Consider the following 21,947-nt stretch of genomic DNA (forward strand, 5'->3'; position numbering starts at 1 on the left):
AAAGCAGCCCTGCCAACATTAAATGAATCAAACAACCATGACACTTATTGGGCTAGATTCTCTATTGGTTTTACACTGGTGCAGTTCCATTGGTTGCAGTCCCACTATATCTTTGATATTAGAGTAAGCAAAGCTGTGCATATATGCTCCAATAGTGGATGATACTGCACAGCTTTGTTTTCTGTGGCACCTATCTAGGTCCTATACTTCCTAATTTTAATATTGGGCTGATTTTGTACTTTCCATAATCCGCAATAAGAACCATGTTAGCTCTTGCATTTCTGATATAAAAGGAGTAAACTCTTCCTCTTCAAGGTGTTTTCTAATTAGTCTTGATATATTTATCAAAAAACTTTAAAGCAGAGACCATCTTTTATGTTGCATTTGCTACCTTACCCCAAAAGGACCCCAATCTGGACTGAAGTCTTTGGATGCTACCATGATAAATAAAATAACATTGCAATTTGCCTTAAACTCCTCAAGATCAACTTTTCATCCATTTGCCACTGCAATGGAGAAGTATTGAGAGTCCAGAACAAATAATGTGTATAATGTTTCCTCAAAAGTTAATGAAACCAGAAAAGCCTTGCCTGTCATTTGTTTGCTAAAATATCAAATATTTCAGAAAAAATGTAATATGCTAGTTTTGTATTTTTAAATGTCAGTGTTCAATAGCAAATGTCATCTTTTCAGTAAGGAACAAGAGCTTTGCCATATCAATGAAACTACAGAGAACTTCTGGATATGAATTTGAACCACCTGGTTCATTCTTCATACAGATAGAGATTTTTGTTAGGAAAAGTAAAGGTAGTTTGAGCCAGGGCTTTTGTCAGCCACCTCATGAACTTTAACCTCCACCCTAATACACAAAGACAGATTTTGAAATGAAAGAGCCCCTTTTATGGCACAAAGGCATCTCATCTCAAGCACCTGTAGGCGTTGAACCTGTTGTCTCCTTATCTCCCATGCTTCTGCAACAACCAGCATTGCACTGCACACAGTGGACTTTTAAGACTCAGTGACACTGGCTTAATTTACACAACCCCTGAGATGTTATTCCACACTCGTCCAGCATTCCCCAGTTTTGACTGTATTTCATCTTCAAGCTTGCAGTCTTCCATAACCCACCTGCCAATGTACCTGAACTGGTAAGGCTGGTTTAGTTTCACTTAATTAATCTCTATGTCCAGTTTCCCTGTGGCACCTCTACTGACCCACGTGACCTCAATCATGCTCATTTTCATCCCATGCCAGTTTAGCTGGTCATATCACTGGTTTACTATCGCTAGGTGTCCTTTTGAGGATGCCCTTATTGCTATGTCAGCTGCAGATAACAGCTTCTCACAGTTTCCCAGTGGGATCCTCCTGCTGACACAGTCCATCAATATGATAAACAGGAGCAGACTTAGGGCTGTCCCCGGGTGCGGTCCAGCTTTCGCTTCAAAGAGACTTCTTGTTCCAAAAACCACATTCAGATAGATCACTGTTGTAGGTGATCTAAATAGGGCATTCCAATAGTTATTAAATCTTTCATACTTCCTCAGCATTAGTGTGAGTGTCCTTTGGTCCACTTTATTGTATGCCTTTTCCAGGTCTCTAAAAGCCTCCAACCTATCCTGCTGGTGTTCTAGCTGCTTCTCTATCCCTTGCCATATTATAAACATGGCATCTGTGGTTCCTCATCTTTTCCTAAAGCTGAACTGGTCTTGTTTGAGGAGGGGTGCCACCATTCTCCTTATCCTAGCTTCCAGGATACTTCCAGTATCATCATCCTATGCAACAATAGCTTTATCCCTTCATAGTTTCCACATTCATGGATACTTCCCTTCTTAAGAATTGGAACCAATTCCTGAAGGACAGGTGCAAGTCTATCTATCCATATGGCTTTAACCACTCTGATCATCCATTTTATGCCTCTCTTGCCCAAGACTTTCACCAGGTCCCCTGTCACTTCATCAGGTCCCATTCTTCATTTCCTGGAGCATTTATTTCTCTAACCAAAAAGTAATACATTCAATTCTGTGATTGTTAGTATTGTATTTTTGGATTGTGTTTGGTAGTGATTTGTAAAGTTCCTTGCTCATGCTTTATAAATAAATGCAATTAAAAAAAAAGATACCAGCTACACAATGGCCTCTGATTTGTTGTAATTACTTATATTTACTAAGTTCCAAGTGTTAAGAGAAGACTCCTTCTTATACCTGGAAGCATACAAGCTCTCTAATTTGTAGATCATAAGGATGGAATGTATCAATGGTCCAGACACCTGAGAAGAATATTCTTAGTTTTGTTAATAGCCGTTATATTTTCTAATGTTCTTGTCAATTTGTTCATTTTAAAAAGTAATTGATAAGGAAGGGATGTGCGACACATTAATTAATCCTACTGATGGTAAACCATGAAAAGTAAAGGAGGTTTGTGTCTATGTCACTGCAAGCAGCATTGCTGCAGGGTTGCAAGGGTCTGGAAAATTGCTTTTCATCTATTGTACCAGCCTTAAAACCAAATTCTACTCTCAGGAAGAAAAATGTGCCCAAGACAAATTTAGTCAGATCTCAGTGAATCACAGAGGTTTGGAATGTTTTCAAAGGCCTTACCTCTTAATTTCCCCAGATCTCTATTTACAGGTGAGACTACTGGAAGCCTACGGATCTGCACTTCTGCCAAAAACATTCAGTGTTTAACCCATACTGATGGCTGTGTACAGGTTTCTCTGTACATATTTTTGTTCCTTCAGCATTCCTGTTCTTGCTTTCAAAAACAAAGAACTAGACTGTTGGATGTTCCATTACCTGAAATAACTGACCATATTACCCTCTGGAAACAATATTTTCTAAAGCGCATAGTTACGGATGTTTTGAAACCCCAGGAACCCAACCTCTTATCCACTCTACTAGGAGTCAGCACATTTAGGACTGAATCTTCAGCTGTGATGGAGCAGAGCCCAGCATAACTAAGACAAAAGCAAAGTGACTCTAAACCACTTTCCTGACTCACTTACTCCCCAAATCTGGGGAGAGGTTAGGGCCAAACCTTTCCACACCACAAGTTAAAGCAGCCTAGAGCTGCTGTAAATTACATTGGGTTGTAATGGCTCAAGTGGCACAAAGAGACTTTGGCAAGGATCTGGCCTCTAATTTCTGGTGCCACTCTTACGCGGACTTCCTGTGTGATGTGTGACAAGTCACTAAGCCTCACTTTACAGGAGGCACTAAATACCTGCATGCCTCTATTATGCCTACTTAGAATCATACTTCTCCTCTACTTCAGCCTCATCTCCTTTACATATGAGCTCTCTCATTCAAACCAACCTCCTTTTTCCCCCTTAAATGGTTATGCTTCACCCTCCAACTGTGAAGTCTTGTGCGCTCTAGTGAACACACACACACTTACTGTTTTATGTCCCAACAGAAAGAAATCAAAGTCTCCCAGCTTCACTAGAGAAAATTCTTAAAGGTACAGCAAGTGCGGTGCCAGAGCCCTCAACAGAAACCAGTTTAGAGCATGTTCATTTTGGTACCAAAAAAGCAGCTGTATTTATTTGTAGAAAAAGAAAAGACAGTTAACAATGCAAAAACCCAAATGCTTTGATCAAAGGCACAGACACTTCCTGCTTTTCTAGGCCAGAGATTTGTTTATAGCTGATCTCTCCTACCCACTGTACTCTCTGACTTCTCAAGAAAGCAAACCTTGTATTTAAAACCCTGCTCCTTTCAGGTCACTTTCTGCCAGGGACTTGTCAGTCTGTCAATCATCCCAGGTCCTGCCACCCCCGTACATATTTATATAGAAAAAGCAGTCCCAGCCCGTATCCATTCCTGGTATAGATTAGGAGTTTACTCTCCCCACTTTTAAGATCACATGAGGACTTATCCCCCAGTGAACTGGTGATAGGCACACAAGTGGTAGCCTTTCTTCTCACAAGAAGCGAATCACAGCACTGTATAGTAAACTCAATAAGTTCAGAGAGGAATACCTGAAGTAGTTAATAGACAGTATGCCACAGATCTAGGGTGACCATATTTCCCAAAGAGAAAATGGGACACCCGCAGCCAGTTGCCCGATTCCCCCTTTGCCCTCCCCACCGCAAGACTGTTGCCCGTGGCTAGAATGCTGCAAGGGAGGAGGGGGGCCTCCGGAGACTGTCTGCTGGTCGCTGGAACCCTGCGGCCCCCCCACCCCCATGCTGGAACACTGCCTCCCCTCCCCAGCTCTGCCTCCGAACTGCGGGGCGGGAAGGGCTGGTATCTCTGCTCACCCCCCCAACATTCCTCCACACTGCACCCCACTTTTTTGACAAAAGTGGGCATTTGTCCCATTTGTTCTTGCCAACTGATCAAGTCAGCAAGAGCAAACAGAACAAATGCCTCCTTTTGGCTGGGGGGGAGTCAGGACAGGTGGGACAGAGCTTAAAAAAAGGGACTGTCCCAGTCAAAACAGGATGTATGGTCACCCTACACAGATCTGTGGATTTCATAGAGGGTAATATTCAGCGAGGATGTGGGGATGGAGAAGAACCACAAGGGTGGGTCATGGTAAAATGAATGCTAGTGAAAATGGTGGATGGTGGGATTAAAATGAATTAAGGTCTCTTTATGTAATACAGGTTTCTGTACAGATTGTCAGTTTAAAATGGACAGACACCTTAACTGGACTGTCCAGACAATCCTTGTACTGTTTAAGACAGGTCAGTGTGTCAGTTTATTATTAATTACTGTTGTCTTTGTTTGTATTTAAGTAGTGCCTCCAGCCAGGTTCGGGACATATTGTACTAGGTGCTGCACAGATATATAGCAAAAGATAATCCCTACCTCAAAGAGCACACAACCTTAAAGACAAAAACACAAAACAAATGGGTGGAGGGTTGAATGGGTAATAGGACAGGGTAATAGTAAATCATGTATGTTTTGCATAGACCAACTGGGTGCACAATACATCGGTATAATAAGATGATCAATATCAGTAATCTCTGCTCATCACCTGCTTAGCTGTTATCACATGGCTGTGTTCTGTAGGCACCATGGGAGAAGTGACCCTTTAAGTGGATCTGAAAGGGATAAAAAAAAAACAGTTACTTACTTTCTCGTAACTGTTGTTCTTTGAGATGTATTGTTCACGTCCATTCCACATTAATGTGGAATAGACGTGAACAAGCACTCGAAGTAGGAGTGGTATTTACAGATTTTAAACAGCATTCCCCCCACCCCTCACACACAAAAGGCAATGTGATTGCAACTAAAATAAAAAGGCTTAATTTGTCAGTACTCTTTGAAATTCAGCATGCAAATGTCATCGACTTCCTGCTGGGGAAGCTACAAAAAAATATCCTCCCTCCTTTTCCTAAAAATTTTGGGGAAATAAAATTACGAGATTCAAATCCCACTTGTACGCGCTCTGAGAAAACATGAAAATTAAGGGCCAGATTCTGCCAGGCTTATACGTGAACCCCAGTTAGGCTCTTTGAGGGTCTACTTGCCATGCCAAACAGGGTTGGCATAAAAGTGCCCCTCTGCATCTAGAAATGGGGAGAAATAAAAAGGATCTTGGGGCGTGGTCATAGTTACTAAAAGATTCAGCAACAGATCCAGCAGAAGAGAAATGTACAACATATTGGCCCATAAATTGATAAGTGCCAGTTTGGAGAAAAATACTTTTTTTAAATAAAAATAAAGATCAACATGATTAAATTTATTAAAATTATTTCTTTGTTTTCAGATCATTACATTACAAATGTATCTTCTGTACATTTTAGTAATGTAGCCACAAAAAGAAAGTCAGAAATGCATAGAGTAGCGGTGTTTTACATTAATACAAAAAAGACAAGTGATCCTGGTTCTCCCCTGCCTGGCACCATGTGTAGTCATGCAAAATGAGGGCAGGGTGCAGAATAGTAGCATTTTGATATTATCTAGGACACCCATCACCACAGGCCTTGAGACAACTAATAGAATAGAACTGAAACATAACACACCCCAAAAAACCAAACAGTGTAGTTCAATACATGAGAATGATTCAAAGAAACACCAGCTAAGAAGAACACGAAACAGTATTGACCATCTATTAGAAGGATTCCACAATTGTACGCAGGTGTATATTGATGGAAACAGCATTCCACGTTCACTAGGGCTTTGTCCATGTTGTAGTAGGAGGACAGAACCTCTCTGTGAGCCATTTCTAAAAGGTATATACATATATATAATACCAAATGACTTCAATTCAAATACTGTTATGTTTTCCTAAATATAGAGACTTCAAGAAAAAAAACACCACATCTTTGACATGGGAGGAATGTTCAAACTGAATAAATGAACTTTTCCTATTTTGAATAAAAGTTAATGTCATTTACTTGGCTCATGATATACCGACTGAGAAGTGAGAGACACAGGAAAGAATGTGATTAAATAGTTTCATTTGGCACACTGTTTAAGTATTCAGCCTTGATGATAATGCTTTCAAAGACAATCAATCACTGATTTTAATTTGCTTTATTGTGTTCCAGCCAGAAAAAGAAAAAAGTGAATTAAATGTAGAAGTTGTTTAGCCATTCCCTTGCATTCTAAAATAACCCAGATGGAACATACCACATAAGCTAGTGTTACTAAAATGTGAAATTAAGCAATAAGACTTATGCAGTGTATTTTTAGGGCTTATTAATATAATGATAGATGAAAGGGAAAAAGGAGTCATCTCATCTCATTCACCTGTTTATTGTACATCTCAAGTGCAGTAGGTGGTCAATAATGACATTCATTTATATAGTGGTATAAGTGTGTGAGGAGCTACATAAAACAAGAGTGACACCTTTCTGCCATGAAACTTACAGTCAAAGGGGAGACATAAAACAGATTGTGTGTGGGTGGGAGAAGAGAGATCACAATTGAGGAGAACAAGGGAAGAAAGATTCCCGGAAGAGTTAGGTTTGAAGGAGGAAAATGCAGACAAGAAATGGGAGACTAATTTAAAAGCAGTGAGCTGCACTATAGACTGTATGAAGCTCAGACTGGAAGAAGACAACAAGGATCTGGGAAAGGGTTCAGAACAGGGTGTTGTAGTGACTAGACTGGGTTAACTCACTGGAATATTGTGGTTTGCCAGATTATGACAAGCTGTAGGCTTGATAAGTAAATTCATCTACTGCCTTTACAGTTTGTCTATTCAACACAATGTCCACTTGCTTTCTGTTTTTGTTAGTCATGTCAATGTACAAGCATTTTGTCTGTGTTGCATTCAGGAAAAGTCCATATTCCTCTCTAACTGTTCTTAGAGACTCCAACATTTGTTGCATTGCACTGGTAACTGTAGGAAAGAGTAGTGTGTCATCAGTCTACTGGAGGTCAGTTAAGAAGTGTCTACAAATGGAAATCCCAGCTCCTTCCACTTTGTCAGAACCTTTCAAGGCTTGTCCCATAATAAATTCTGTGTATATATTTATTTAAAAACCTTGGGACAAAATACACCCTTGTTTCACACCCTGCCCAGTGGGAAACCATTCACTGTTACTTACTTACTGCAGTTGATACTGTGGTCTGTTGGTGATGGTAGAGACTTGTGACGAGTTCAATGAGATGCTCTGGAATCCCCATGTCAGCCAGTATCCTCCAAAGATGATTGTGCTGGACTGGATCAAAAGCTTTTTAATAGTTAATGAAGCACATGATCAGTGTGTGACTGCACTCTGCATTTTTCAATGATGTGACGGATATTCATGATTTGGTCATGTGTGCCTCAGTCCCCTCTGAAACCGGCTTGTTGTGGTGCTAGTTCTGCTTCTGTCTTTAGTTTCATGCAATCCTAAATATGTTGATCAGAGCTTTGCTCCTGAGTGATATCAGGGAGATGGTTTGATAGTTAATAGACTGTGTTATGTCTCCCTTTTTTGGCAAGGACAGAAAAATTCCCTTTGGCCAGTCATCTGGCCAATTTCTAGTCATCCATATATCATTACAAATTTTCCACGTAATATCAGGACCACATTTGCCAGTTGCTTTTAACTGATCTGTTGGCAAGTTATCTATTCTTGGTGCTTTCCCAGGCCTCATTGTCATGACAGCAAGAGCCACGTGCTTTTGCATGACTGATGGCTTTGGCTCCAGATTCTCTTTTCCATTTTCTTGTATTATGAGTGGCTCTGGTGAGGCTGGCAGACTGGCACAGTAATCTCTCCCCTTGTGTTTAATATCATGACCCTCAGTGAGGACTCTGCCCTCATGCTCATGTTTGATTATAGGGAAAACCTTTTGTTGAGAAGTCTCACAACTGTGAACATACCTTTTGTATTATTACTCTTTATAGTTCTCAAGTTCCATGCATTTTGCCCTTATATATTTGCTCATCTTCTCTCATCTGCCTTTGAATCTGTCTGCTCAGTTCCATATATTCTCTCCTACATTCTTTTGTCTCCAAGTCATTCTCCGTCACTCTACCTCGTTTTTCTGTCAGCTCAGACACTTGCTCAGTAAACCATGATGCAATCGGATACTGACTTTTTGGAATGTGTGCTTTGGCAGCCTCAAGCATTATAGTTTTCATTTTACTCTAAAGTTTGTTGGGGTTATTCTCTTCTTTCACCTGTGCCAATGCTCAACGCCATTCTGGACAAAAGTTATAATTTTTGTTGATTCTGGACAAGTCCAAATGCAGTGGACCTGTTGAATGTCATATCTTTTTTACATTTTAATTTGATGTTTGAGGTGAACAGCTGTTTGCAGATTATGGATCAGACACCCAGGAAAGTCTTTGTCCATTGGATACTTGATCTCCAATGTTGCTGTATCATTACAGAGTCAATATGGTTCTTTGTTATACCATCAGGCAGATGAATTTAATTATCTGGGCTCACATAAGTCCAATCAAGGAGACTGTTCCAAATGAAATGGGAAGATGAGTAGGGATTGCTTGCTCAGCTGTGACCTCCCTTAAAGTGTAGAAGAACATCTGAAAATGTACAGAGGTGTGACTGATGAAAGCCTAACTTTCTCCTTAACAATTTATAGATATGAAGTGGGGAAAGTTAATGCTGCTGACAAGAAGAAAATTGAAGCTTTTGAAATGTGGTGCTGGTGTAGACTCTTGTGTATCTGCTGGACAAGAAAATAAAAGACGAATGCCTGTATTAGAAATATTATTAGAAAAAAAGCAGACCTTGGTGTTGGAAATCAACAGATGCAATCTTATGTGTTTTGCTCACATTCTGCATAGATATGGAAATAACAGGGAGAAAGTTACTGTGACCGGGGTGCCTTGATGGGCCACACTGAGAATGCCACACTCAGGGAAGATGGCAAGAAATAGGGCAGACAATCCCCCCCAAACTGATGATTTATTCTCTAATTAAATTCACCTAGCCAGTAACAAAACAGCTTCTGTAAAACCACACTGGTTAACAAGAAGCCAAATACAGTCCTCTTAAAGCGTTCCAGCCCTTTGCTTCCATTAGAGAGCCAAGTCTAATATAGTGAGGGGTTACTGAAAACCTGATTCACCATATGCGAGGTTCACCAATTCCAGAGGACCAATCACTTATCCCTAGATCATTATGAGTCTCAGATCTCACCCAATAATCACGCTAATGTCAATCCTTTAGTAACTAAAACTAAAGGTTTCATAATAAAAGGAAAAAGAAAGAAGAGAGTTGTAGTTAAAGATCAACATCAAATGGTTAAAGATCAACATACATATGAGTGACTTCCCATGTTCACAGTTCAGGATCGCAGCAGTGATGGAATAAACTGCTAGCTTTTAAAAGTCTCTCTGGAATCATCACAACAGGTCAGAATACAAAGTCAGTTTAGATATAAAGTATATTATAGTCTTTCGTGCATTTTCCAGGTTATTCCAAATAATAATTTGAAAGATCATAGACTCACAGAATATCAGGGTTGGAAGGGACCTCAGGAGGTCATCTAGTCCAAACCCCTGCTCAAAGCAGGACAGATCCCCAACTAAATCATCCCAGCCAGGGCTTTGTCAAGCCTGACCTTAAAAACTTCTAAGGAAGGAGATTCCACCACCTCCCTAGGTAACGCATTCCAGTGTTTCACCACCCTCCTAGTGAAAAAATTTTTCCTAACATCCAACCTAAACCTCCCCCACTGCAACTTGAGACCATTACTCCTTGTTCTGTCATCTGCTATCACTGAGAACAGTCTAGATCCATCCTCTTTGGAACCCCCTTTCAGGTAGTTGAAAACAGCTATCAAATCCCCCCTCATTCTTCTCTTCCACAGACTAAACATCCCCAGTTCCCTCAGCCTCTCCTCATAACTCATGTGTTCCAGTCCCCTAATCATTTTTGTTGCCCTCCGCTGGACTCTTTCCAATTTTTCCACATCCTTCTTGTAGTATGGGGCCCAAAACTGGACACAGTACTCCAGATGAGGCCTCACCAATGTCGAATAGAGGGGAACGATCACGTCCCTCGACCTGCTGGCAATGCCCCTACTTATACAGCCCAAAATGCCATTGGCCTTCTTGGCAACAAGGGCACACTGTTGACTCATATCCAGCTTCTTGTCCAGTGTAACCCCTAGGTCCTTTTCTGCAGAACGGCTGCTGAGCCATTCGGTCCCTTGTCTGTAGCGGTGTATGGGATTCTTCCGTCCTAAGCGCAGGACTCTGCACTTGTCCTTGTTGAACCTCATCAGATTTCTTTTGGCCCAATCCTCTAATTTATCTAAGGCCTTCTGTATCCTGTCCCTACCCTCCAGCGTATACCTCTCCTCCCTGTTTAGCGTCATCTGAAAACTTCCTGAGGGTGCAATCCACACCATCCTCCAGATCGTTAAAGAAGATATTGAACAAAACCGGCCCCAGGACCGACCCTTGGGGCACTCCACTTGATATCGGCTGCCAACTAGACATGGAGCCATTGATCACTACCCACTGAGCCCGACAATCTAGCCAGCTTTCTATCCACCTTATAGTCCATTCATCCAGCCCATACTTCTTTAACTTGCTGGCAAGAATACTGTGGGAGACTGTGTCAAAAGCTTTGCTAAAGTCAAGGAACAACACTCCCACTGCTTTCCCCTCATCCACAGAGCCAGTTATCTCGTCATAGAAGGCAATTAGATTAGTCAGGCATGACTTGCCCTTGGTGAATCCATGCTGACTGTTCATGATCACTTTCCTCTGCTCTAAGTGCTTCAGAACTGATTCCTTGAGGACCTGCTCCATGATTTTTCCAGGGACTGAGGTGAGGCGGACTGGCCTGTAGTTCCCAGGATCCTCCTCCTTCCCTTTTTTAAAGATGGGCACTACATTAGGCTTTTTCCAGTCGTCTGGGACCTCCCACGATCGCCATGAGTTTTCAAAGATAATGGCCAATGGCTCTGCAATCACATCCGCCAACTCCTTTAGCACTCTCCATCTTATGACTTATATTCAGGGGTGCATTAGGGTTTTGTGGGGCATCTGGGCCTAAGCAAGTGGGGGCCCCTCCCCACTCCTTCCGCCTGCCAGGGGCCCCCCATGCTGGGCTGGCGGAGCGGGGCAAGCCCCCCGCCCCTGCTCCCTGGCTAGAGCGCAGGCAGAGCGGGTCAGGGTATGGGGGTGCCCACTCTTCCAGAGGGCCCCAATTGGCCAGGGCCCCTGGGCACGGGCCCCGTTGGCCCAGGGGCTAATCCACCATTGCTTATACTTTCCCTGTTCAAAGTTTAAGCAGGCTAGAGATTGCAAGATCAGGCCTGATTTTTCACTTTTATAGCTCTTTAGCAGGCTGACAAGCCTGCACACAGCAGTCATCACAGCAGGGACTTCCCTGGAAAAAGAATAGGTAATTTGGACCTTTGCTTTTAAATTAATCTTCTATTTCCTATGCATACACAGATAAACTAGTTCAGGGGTGGCCAACCTAAGCCTGAGAAGGAGCCAGAATTTACCAGTGTACATTGCTAAAGAGCCACAGTAATATGTCAGGAGAGCGCCACCCCCCACCATCAGCTCCCCTGCCCTGCTCCCAGCGCCTCCCGCCCTCTGGCAGCCCCACCGATCAGCACCTCCCTCTCCTTCCCCACACCTCCCAATCAGCTGTTTTGTGGCATGCAGGAGGCTCTGGGGGAGAGGGGGAGGAGCGAGGGCACGGCAGGCTCAGGGGTGGGGGCGGGAAGGGGTAGAGTGGGGGGCAGGACCTGCGGCAGAGCCAGGGTTGAGCAGTGAGCACCCCCTTGGCACATTGGAAAGTTGGTGCCTGTAGCTCCAGCCCTGGAGTCGGTGCTTATACAAGAGGAGCTGCGTATTAACTTCTGAAGAGCCGCATGTGGCTCCAGAGCCACAGGTTGGCCACCCCTGAACTAGTTACACTCATTCACATAAAATGATTAACCATACGTACCAGCTTCCTCCGGGACCAGCAGGTGCTCAATCCCCTGCTCTGCCCCAGGCCCCACCCCCACCCTTTCCCCTAAATCCCCACCCACCCTACCTCTTCCGGCCCCACCCCACCTCTTCCCACCCAGTTCTGCCCCCTCCCCTGAGCATGCCCAGTCCCTGCTCCTCCCACAGCCTCCTGCACCTCACGAAACAGCTGATTGCAGTGGGCAGTAGGCACTGGGAGGGAGGGGGAAGGAGATGATCAGCAGGGCTGCTGGTGAATGGGAGGCACTTGGGGGGAGGGTGGAGCTAGCTGCCAGTGAATGCTAAGTGGAGCACTCATGAGTCGGCGCCTATGCAATTAATAATTAATTACAACAGAGATAGTTAAGCTGAAGACAATGTAGATATTATTAGTTTCCTGAAGTATCTTACATCTTTGATCTTAAGGTTAACTGGACATAGTCACATACACAATTAAGGCAATTAAGACATGAAAGGGAATTAGCATCTACAAACTAATCTGGTTACACTGTTAAACTTCTAGTAAGATACAGGTAAACACAAATAAACACACTTTGCATCTACCCTTGATTTCTATTACTATGAATGAATGAGTTTGATTGCTAGTCTAGTACATCTCTCTGAAATTCACAAACAAGTGTATTGCCTTGATAGCAATTGTAATGCCTCCCATTAAGTTGTTATGGGCATACACACGTTGGCTGGTCTGTCAGTGTCAGAGTTACTATGGAAGAAATGGTGGAGGGTCATTGTAGTAGGCATGACCAGTGAGGAGATGGATGGATGGTGTGCAGCAGATCACTGGAAGTCTAGCTGATGAGTGCTCAAAGTCAGCAATGGATCATGAAGGCTTCAGAAAGTTCTGGTATGACACTTATATTCAGACATAAATAATAATGGATTTACTTTAGGCTTGAACAATGACTGATGCAAAACATACAGTTGCTAGTTGATCAGTGAAACAGATTTTACCATATATTTTGTCATTATTAAAAACCTAAACCTTTTAAATGATTGTAACAGGTGGTGTTTGCTGGTAGCATCACCTAGTAGTTAGGTGTTTAGGCCTCTGCTTTCCATGACTCTAATCTTTCCCCTTAGGCCACTGTCATGCCCCTGGCAGTCTGTTTTTTATGGGGGTTGACGCAACCCTCTGGTCAGGTCAGCAATCAGTCATCTCTCTCACCAGTGTGACAGGATTCCAAGGAAAATATGGGGTCCATCTATTGACCCCCTTGGATGTGCAGTCCCACCTGGGGATTTCCAAAGGTCTTTATCTTTTCCTTCCTGCCCTAGGGAGAGTCTAGAAATTAGGATTTTTGTGTCCTCCTTAACAAGCAGCATTGGTAGGGAAGCCCAGGCCCTCCCACTCTGCTGCAGGGCCCCGTAAAAGGTACTAGTGTCTAGCACCCAGGAGTGCCTTACGGCTGCCTTCCTGGACCACTTTCTACCACCCCTCTCTTGCCAAAGTCTTACAGTTTGCCTCTCAAAGTAGTAAAAGAAAAGATTATAATTCAACCTTCAGCCCCTCTGGGCTCAGCAGGCAGGCTCTTTCTCTGTTGAAGGTAGTTTCTGTAGTGCCCTTCTCCAGGGGCTCTCAGGGTAGGTCTCTCCTCCTGCCTTGTCAGACATTTTCTGAACTGTCTGGCTCCCTTTTAAGTTCTACCTCTAGCTGGCGCATGCTCAGCGGTTGTGGCTGGGTGGAGTTCCCCGGGCCCAGAGTTGCTCCTTAACTCTTTCAGTTCCAGTGTATACTGAAGAATTGAAAAACCATCATATTTCATGTGCCTCAAAAGAAGTTCTCAGGAGACTAATATTATATGAAAAACTGGGGGTTTCCAGTCAAACCAGGATGTCTGGGTTTTTTACAGATCTCCATAAATTAAAACAGCTCTGAAGCTTCCCATCCACTCTTTTCTCCTCTGCCCACATACCTTGATACTGGAAGCAAATTCTTAACCATAACTATCACATCGCTTGCATCACACTATACTAAATGGTAAGGCAGAACTTCCAAGACACAGAAGGAAACAATGGATTTCATGCACCCAACCTAGTTCTGCTGAATGCCTATATTGAGATGATAACCTCAGTGTTCACTTTCTAGCTTAAAGAATACAAGTGTCCAATTATTCCACTACTCTCTCTCCCCTTTCCTTTGACTTTCAGAGCTGCAAAGGAAAAGAGTTTCAGAGCTAGGTATATTTTTATCTTGCATTTGAACTCCCTTGCTTACTTTTTTTTAAAAATGATTTTCAGCAAATTCACAAAAATCTACTGTTTCCCACCCCCTGAATCATTTTACCTTAAAATATGTGCTTTCAAATCTTTAAAGGTTTTGTAAATTTGGTCCCCTTAGATTTGGTGTGTTTTTTTATTATACTTCAATAACACATTGCTAATGTGCTGAAATTTAATATTTATAAATCATGAAAATGAAGTATTGGATTTGGAAACAAGGGTTTTTAAATTGAATCATAGAAATATAGGACTGGAAGGGACCTCAATAGGTCATCTAGTCCAGGCCCCTGCGCTGAGGCAGGGCTAGACATCCCTGACACGTTTGTCCAACAGTAATGCCTTTGGTTTGTACTCCAGACAATCTCTTTTTGACATGCTTTAATTAATTTGCTTCTATTAGCAAATATTAACGTTCATTAGCATCCCATGGCAATCCTAGGACTGCCACTGTCTACAGAGCTTTCCTCTCACAAACCTCCCTATGAAAGCATTGGTTATAATTGTTTGTTCCCAGACCACTAATCTGGAGACCAAGCAGCCTGCTTATTTGTTTGAAGCTAGAGTCCTATGATTAGCAACAGAGGTTGTGTCTCAGAGCCGGGGCTCCAGCCCGAGACTGAATGTCTAACCTATTTTTAGCTCCGTAGTGTAAAGAAGTAGTCATCAACTTTTTCAGCATGAGTGGTATAACTAAGAATACCAAAATGAAATGGGAAAACTTGTCTATATTTATCAAATTACAGCAATGATCTAAGTCAAATAAGTCTAATGTATTCAAGGCACTTTTGTATGAGCTTTGAAAATCATTTTTATATGAATCATTTTATAGTCTAATTATTGTAATCTTTGAATAATTACGTTCTTATGGCCCTTATTTTAGAAAGTAACCAATCATTTTTTTCTCAAACAAAAATTATTTTAGTACATTGCCCACCCCCTTTATTTTTCCAACATCTTCCTTAAACACATGCTATTTATTTGTTCTATTCCTATTTGTGTTGCTCTTGAATAATGCCTGGATATTTTCTCTTGAGCAGGGAGCAAACGCTTGAAGATTATGGGAGCAATGATAATCATAACAAACTAGAGTAGGTATCTGATAGTTACTGTTCCATGCTTAATGGCCTAATCCTAGTATGTGATGACTTTGAAAATGTAAGAGGGAGAAAAATTCTTCCCATTTAGAAAAATGGGTCAGGTATAGAGGGGCTAGTACTTAAATAATGGCACCTGCCATTGACAAGAACTTTTTTCTCACATCAGAGAAGAGGATTGTCTGCTACTGTACCCTGCTGCCTGACAAATTTTTTTTTTTAAAAAGTGCAAATATAGAAAGAAAAGGATTTATGTTGGAATGCACTTATATTACATGAATGTCAGTGACTGCAATAAAGCCAGCTTCTGTGTTTGTTGTTGGTATCATGCAATTGGGGAACTAGGATTTTAATAATGTTACCACCCTCATTTTGGAGGGCTAGGAGAATTTTCAGTACATTATTGGGTTACCTTTCAAGATGCACGGCAAGAGTAAAGCACAGATGATCTGGAAGGGAGGGGGCATGGCCAGTGGCACTGTGATCATATTGTTTTGGCAGTTGTCACCTGGCAGCACTGTGACAGTCTTCCAAGTTCTTTTTCTCTGCATCTGAGCAAATGTTCAGTCATGGAAAGATATGATCACAGAATCATGAAAATGAAAGGCTGGAAGTAACCTCAAGAAATCAAATCCAGTCCTCTGTGCTGAGGCAGGACCAAGTAAATCTAGACCATCACTGACAAGTGTTTGTCCAGTCTATTCTTAAAAACTTCCAGGGATGCGGATTCCACAACCTCCCTTGAAAGTCTATTCTAGTGCTTAACTAGCCATGTAGTTAGTTTTTTCTAATATTTAACTTAAATATCCCTTGCTGCAGACTAAGCTGATTACTTCTTGTCCTTCCTTCAATGGACATGGAGAACAATTGCTTACCATCCTCTTTTATAACAGCCCTTAACATATTTGAAGATTGTTATCAGGTCTTCCACCATTGGGCTTATTTTTTCAAGAATAAACATGCCCAATTTTTTAAAAACTGGTTAGTTTTAGTTATGCAAGATTCTGGGTGGAGGAAGCCATGAAAACATCAGGGAGTTTGCTCTCTGCCTTGGTTTTTTATTGGAATCAATTTCTTTATTATTTGTATTGAAATAGTGCCTAGAGATCCTAGTCACAGACCAGGATGCTCTTGTGTTAAATACATAATAAATACAATTCCAAATTTCTGAGGCAGAGCCGTGCCCTGGGGACCAAGTATAAGGGCTAAGCTGAGATTCCTGGAAGAAGGGATGGTCTTACATGCTGATTGACCACCTCTGTTCCAGGACTGTGCAACATGTATGAATAAGATAAGATATATCCAGAATCTGCACCACTGATTCCTCCTCCACTGGGAAGCCAAACTGCAAGGCCCTGGACATCTGCTACTGCTTGGCAGATGGGCAATAATGTTAATCTACTGGCACAAAGTTACTGCCTCAGATACTGCAGGGAAAACACTGAGGCTAGATTATCTGTTTTGGAGGTGGGGTGGGTGTTTTTTCCTCTTTCCCTTAAATCCTGTCGAGATTCTGAATGTCAAGCATGTTTTACAGAGGATTAGGTATTAGCCAAATGGTCCCTAACTTGCAAAATTACTCTCAGATTCCAATGGTAAAACTCATATGAGTAAGGTTTATGCATAAGGAGCAGGACAGCGGTTTATAAAATTTGTAGACTGTAAGGGTGTTGAAATAATAAGTTAATAATTATAAATCCAGATTATTTCATCTTTGACAAGGCTCCATATTGATCAAGAATGATCCTGCCTAAAGGTGAGTGCCAAACAGCTGTACTTAAAACTGTGACTAGTACATTGTAGCAGGGGAAAAAGACAAAATGGAGCCTCCATTTAGCAGCTTCATCTAGAACCACTGCCAAATAAGCTAGTATCTTTGTTATTTGTCTCAGCCTCCATTAGATTGGGAGAAGAACAAATGTCAAAGACAGTGTCCACAGTTTTATTTAATATTCTAATACAGACATGCCAAAGATATTATGGGGTACAAGTACTGGTACTATAGAGGCCCCAGTTTAGGAAGACACTGAAGCAGGTGCCAAATTTTAACAACATGAGTAGCCCTATTGAAATGAAAAAGACTACTCATGATTAAAATTAGGCACCTGCTTAAGGGCCTTGCTGCATCAGACAAGAATGAGTCAACATTCTACAGCACTACAAGGCAACATGCCTACTAAATGTTCAGAAGCATAAATTATAGTTGTAAAAATACAAAAACTCAATCTGTTTGGGTAGAGATGGACCTTAGCTAAAACCCTGAATCAAAATGGTCCTGAAATCCTGGACATTCAATGATCTGAATATAAAGAAAAGGAGTACTTGTGGCACCTTAGAGACTAACCAATTTATTTGAGCATAAACTGTCGTGAGCTACAGCTCACTTCTTTGGATGCATAAAGTGGAAAATACAGTGAGGAGATTTATATACACACAGACCATGAAAAAATGGGTGTTTATCATACACATTGTAAGGAGAGTGATCACTTAAGATGAGCTATTACCAACAGGAGAGTGGAGTGGGGGGGGGAGAGAAAACCTTTTGAAGTGATAATCAAGGTGGGCCATTTCCAGGAGTTAACAAGAACGTCTGAGGAACAGTAGCGGGGGGGAGGAATAAACAAGGGGAAATAGTTTTACGTTGTATAATGACTCAACCACTCCCAGTCTCTATTCAAGCCTAAGTTAATTGTATCCAATTTGCAAATTAATTCCAATTCAGCAGTCTCTCGTTGGAGTCTGCATTCTTACAACTACAATACCCACCTGCTGAAGTGAAGAAACAGATTGACAGAGCCAGAAGAGTACCCAGAAGTCACCTACTACAGGACAGGCCCAACAAAGAAAATAACAGAACGCCACCAGCCGTCACCTTCAGCCCCCAACTAAAACCTCTCCAACGCATTATCAAGGATCTACAACCTATCCTGAAGGACGATCCATCACTCTCACAAATCTTGGGAGACAGGCCAGTCCTTGCCTACAGACAGCCCCCCAACCTGAAGCAAATACTCACCAGCAACCACACACCACACTACCGAACCACTAACCCAGGAACCTATCCTTGCAACAAAGCCCGTTGCCAACTGTACCCACATATCTATTCAGGGGACACCATCATAGGGCCTAATCACAGTAGCCACACTATCAGAGGTTCGTTCACCTGCACATCTACCAATGTGATATATGCCATCATGTGCCAGCAATGCCCCTCTGCCATGTACATTGGTCAAACTGGACAATCTCTACATAAAAGAATAAATGGACACAAATCAGATGTCAAGAATTATAACATTCATTAACCAGTCGGAGAACACTTCAATCTCTCTGGTCACTCGATTTCTGATCTCAAAGTGACTGTCCTTCAACAAAAAAACTTTGAAAACAGACTCCAATGAGAGACTGCTGAATTGGAATTAATTTGCAAATTGGATACAATTAACTTAGGCTTGAATAGAGACTGGGAGTGGTTGAGTCATTATACAAAGTAAAACTATTTCCCCTATGTATTCCTCTCCCCCTCGCCCCCACTGTTCCTCAGACGTTCTTGTTAACTCCTGGAAATGGCCCACCTTGATTATCACTTCAAAAGGTTTTCTCTCCCCCCACCCCACTCTCCTGCTGGTAATAGCTCATCTTAAGTGATCATTCTCCTTACAATGTGTATGATAAACACCCATTTTTTCATGGTTTGTGTGTATATAAGTCTCCTCGCTGTATTTTCCACTTTGTGCATCCGATGAAGTGAGCTGTAGCTCACGAAAGCTTATGCTCAAATAAATTGGTAAGTCTCTAAGGCGCCACAAGTACTCCTTTTCTTTTTGTGAATACAGACTAACATGGCTGCTACTCTGAGATCTGAATATAATTTACTACAGATTCATAAGCCGATATATTCTTCAAAAGAAACAACACAGATTTGCAGTTTGTCCAAGCCATATTTAAATATTCTGAACTCTATACTCATTCATGCATGTAGAAATACAGTACATGAATCTGCTTGTTAAAATCCTCATTAAGATTGGTTTATTAAGATTATACTGTTGCTTAATTTTCAAATCACATCCTATGGAGTTTTGCATCCATGTAAATATTGTCAGCCTTGAAAGCCAGAATCAACACGATTAACTGAAGCTAAAATCTCTGGAGAATAGGAACACAGTTAATGAAGGATGCGCTTGAATCACAGTCAGTCTCTAATAGCATTCGAAAGAGTGCCACAGGTTAGATGCCTAGTGACAGGAAATGCTTTCATTCAAGGCTTAAACCATTAAAAAAAGTTATATCATCCCATTTGAAAAACCTGGTAGAGAGACTGTATATTACATGTATGTTATATATGTGCGTGTGCACACACACACACACACACACACAACCTCTCACTAGTGACCACCTAAAGGAACAGCCCAGAGTACTTGCCTAGAAAAGGTCAAGCACAATTGAACTGGAAACCTTGGGAAAACTTTAGTAATGGAAGACAAAGGGGTGAATACTAGGTGTGGTCACTATTGTTGGTTTTATTGTGATCTGTTAATAGACTATGTAGAGATGCAGCCTATCAAGTCAAGAAATGGCCCCTACAGCCATGGAACATTTCAGGCATTGGTAAACATACACTGCTGTTCATGCTGTATCTCTTCTCTGGATAAATACAGGACTTCAGACTCCAAGGCTGTATATGTCAAGAACTAAATTCCCCAAAAGAATATACATTATATATAATGAAAATCAGTATGAGCTGAAGATTCTTTTAAAACTGTATGCCAGTGCTGTGACACCCTGACACCACAATATTCATCACTGTCATGTAATGAGGATATGTTTTGTACAAAGTATGTCTTGTGCGGTATCATTCTAAAAGTCTTGATCTGCTAGACAGTAATTTCTCGTTGGATGGTATGTGCTATCGTTGTATGGGAAGTTATGAAGTTTGGTATGTGTGTGTTACTTGAAACATGTTGTGAGGTTGAAACACCCACAAGCAGCCTTTCAGGTACAACAGTAAAAAGGCCAAACAATGTTAATGGCTTATTGAGGAGATGCACACAAGCACAAGGATTACCCAAGAACTGTGTACAATAGAAAACTCTTAGAAACAGCACTACGCAATGGGAACTGTTTGACCCAGGTCACAGCAAGAGCTTTTCAGCAAGTGGGAAGAAGATATAAAAGGGGAACAATGACATCATAGGGGGACCTCATTCTCCCTGCAACAACACACCTAGAAACACCTGAGGGGCAAGAACTGAACTGTGAGAAGTGATGGTCCCAGGCTAGAAGGATCTTTAGCCTGTGTATGAAAACCTGGGAAAGCCAAGCCCACTTGTTCCTTAAGAGTCGGCCAGCCTGTTTATCACTCAGGGTGAGAATTTGTTAATTTATGTCCTACCTATCGAGTGTGTAAAACTCAGTTTGCATTTTTTGTTTATTTAAACTACCTTTTGTACTTAATAAACTTGTTTTGTTTTAAACCCAGTTTGTGTAATTCATAACTGGGGGGAGGGGTGGGACCTGTGCATCTCTCTCTCCACAGTGAGGGAGAGGGCGAATTTCAATTCGCTTACGCTGTACAGTTCTTGGTGCAGCACAAGACAATACAATTTTGGGTTTACTCTCCAGAGGGGGAGTGCACTTGAGTGCTGGGCAATTCCTTAGCTGAAAGCCTTCCCATGCAGTACTCATTTCAGTGTCTGTGTCTTTCTGCAGCTGGGTGTGTCCCTACCTGTGTGTGTGTTGGAGGAGGCTTGAGGGCCTGGCTTAGCAGGACAGAGTGAGGGAGCCCAGGCTGGTGGAACAGGTGGGCTCAGTGGTACCCCAGTACAATCATGATTCTATGAGGTGGCACCCCGGAAGGGGGGGCAACCCATCATAAGTGCAAAGGTGCAAAACTAGTTTCAATACGTTGCTATTTTTAGTAAGCAAAAATGTATGGAAAATGCTCACTCTGCTACAAAAGAAGAAGCCAGAAAACAGTAATCAAGTGTGTCAGTTGGTCTTTGAACATGCAAGTGTACTCAGTACTCACAATCAACATAATACAAAGGATTTAAACCACAGAGGGCCAGGCTAGCAATGGGGAAAAAAATCTACAGAAAATAATGTATTCAGTCATTTTTCCATTCAGTTTTTATTATTTGAGGGGGCTGGTTTGAATCACAGCCTTCTCCCTCTGTCTTTCTCTTATAACCTGCCATGAAGTCATAATTCCATGTTTGCAATATCACAATTGATTGAAACAGGATGATGAAATCTTGGTCCTATTAAGTCAATGGCAAAACT

At 41.8% G+C, this 21,947-nt stretch overlaps 1 long non-coding RNA gene across 2 annotated transcripts; it reads right to left on the minus strand.

Moving 5' to 3' along the window:
• Positions 1 to 3,515: 3,515 nt before the first annotated feature.
• On the minus strand, positions 3,516 to 13,963 carry LOC122464462. 2 transcript variants are annotated; one of them, XR_006288511.1, is made up of 3 exons: positions 13,853 to 13,963; positions 7,505 to 9,080; positions 3,516 to 5,047 (listed from the first exon to the last, which is right to left on the minus strand). It is a non-coding gene; the product is annotated as an uncharacterized LOC122464462 (long non-coding RNA). The 2 variants fall into 2 exon arrangements; XR_006288510.1 differs by having other exon boundaries at positions 7,505 to 9,077; positions 13,853 to 13,962.
• Between the last annotated feature and the right edge of the window lie 7,984 nt (positions 13,964 to 21,947).

The sequence above is a fragment of the Chelonia mydas genome, chromosome 2 (assembly GCF_015237465.2).
Source record: "Chelonia mydas isolate rCheMyd1 chromosome 2, rCheMyd1.pri.v2, whole genome shotgun sequence".
NCBI lineage: Eukaryota > Metazoa > Chordata > Testudines > Cheloniidae > Chelonia > Chelonia mydas.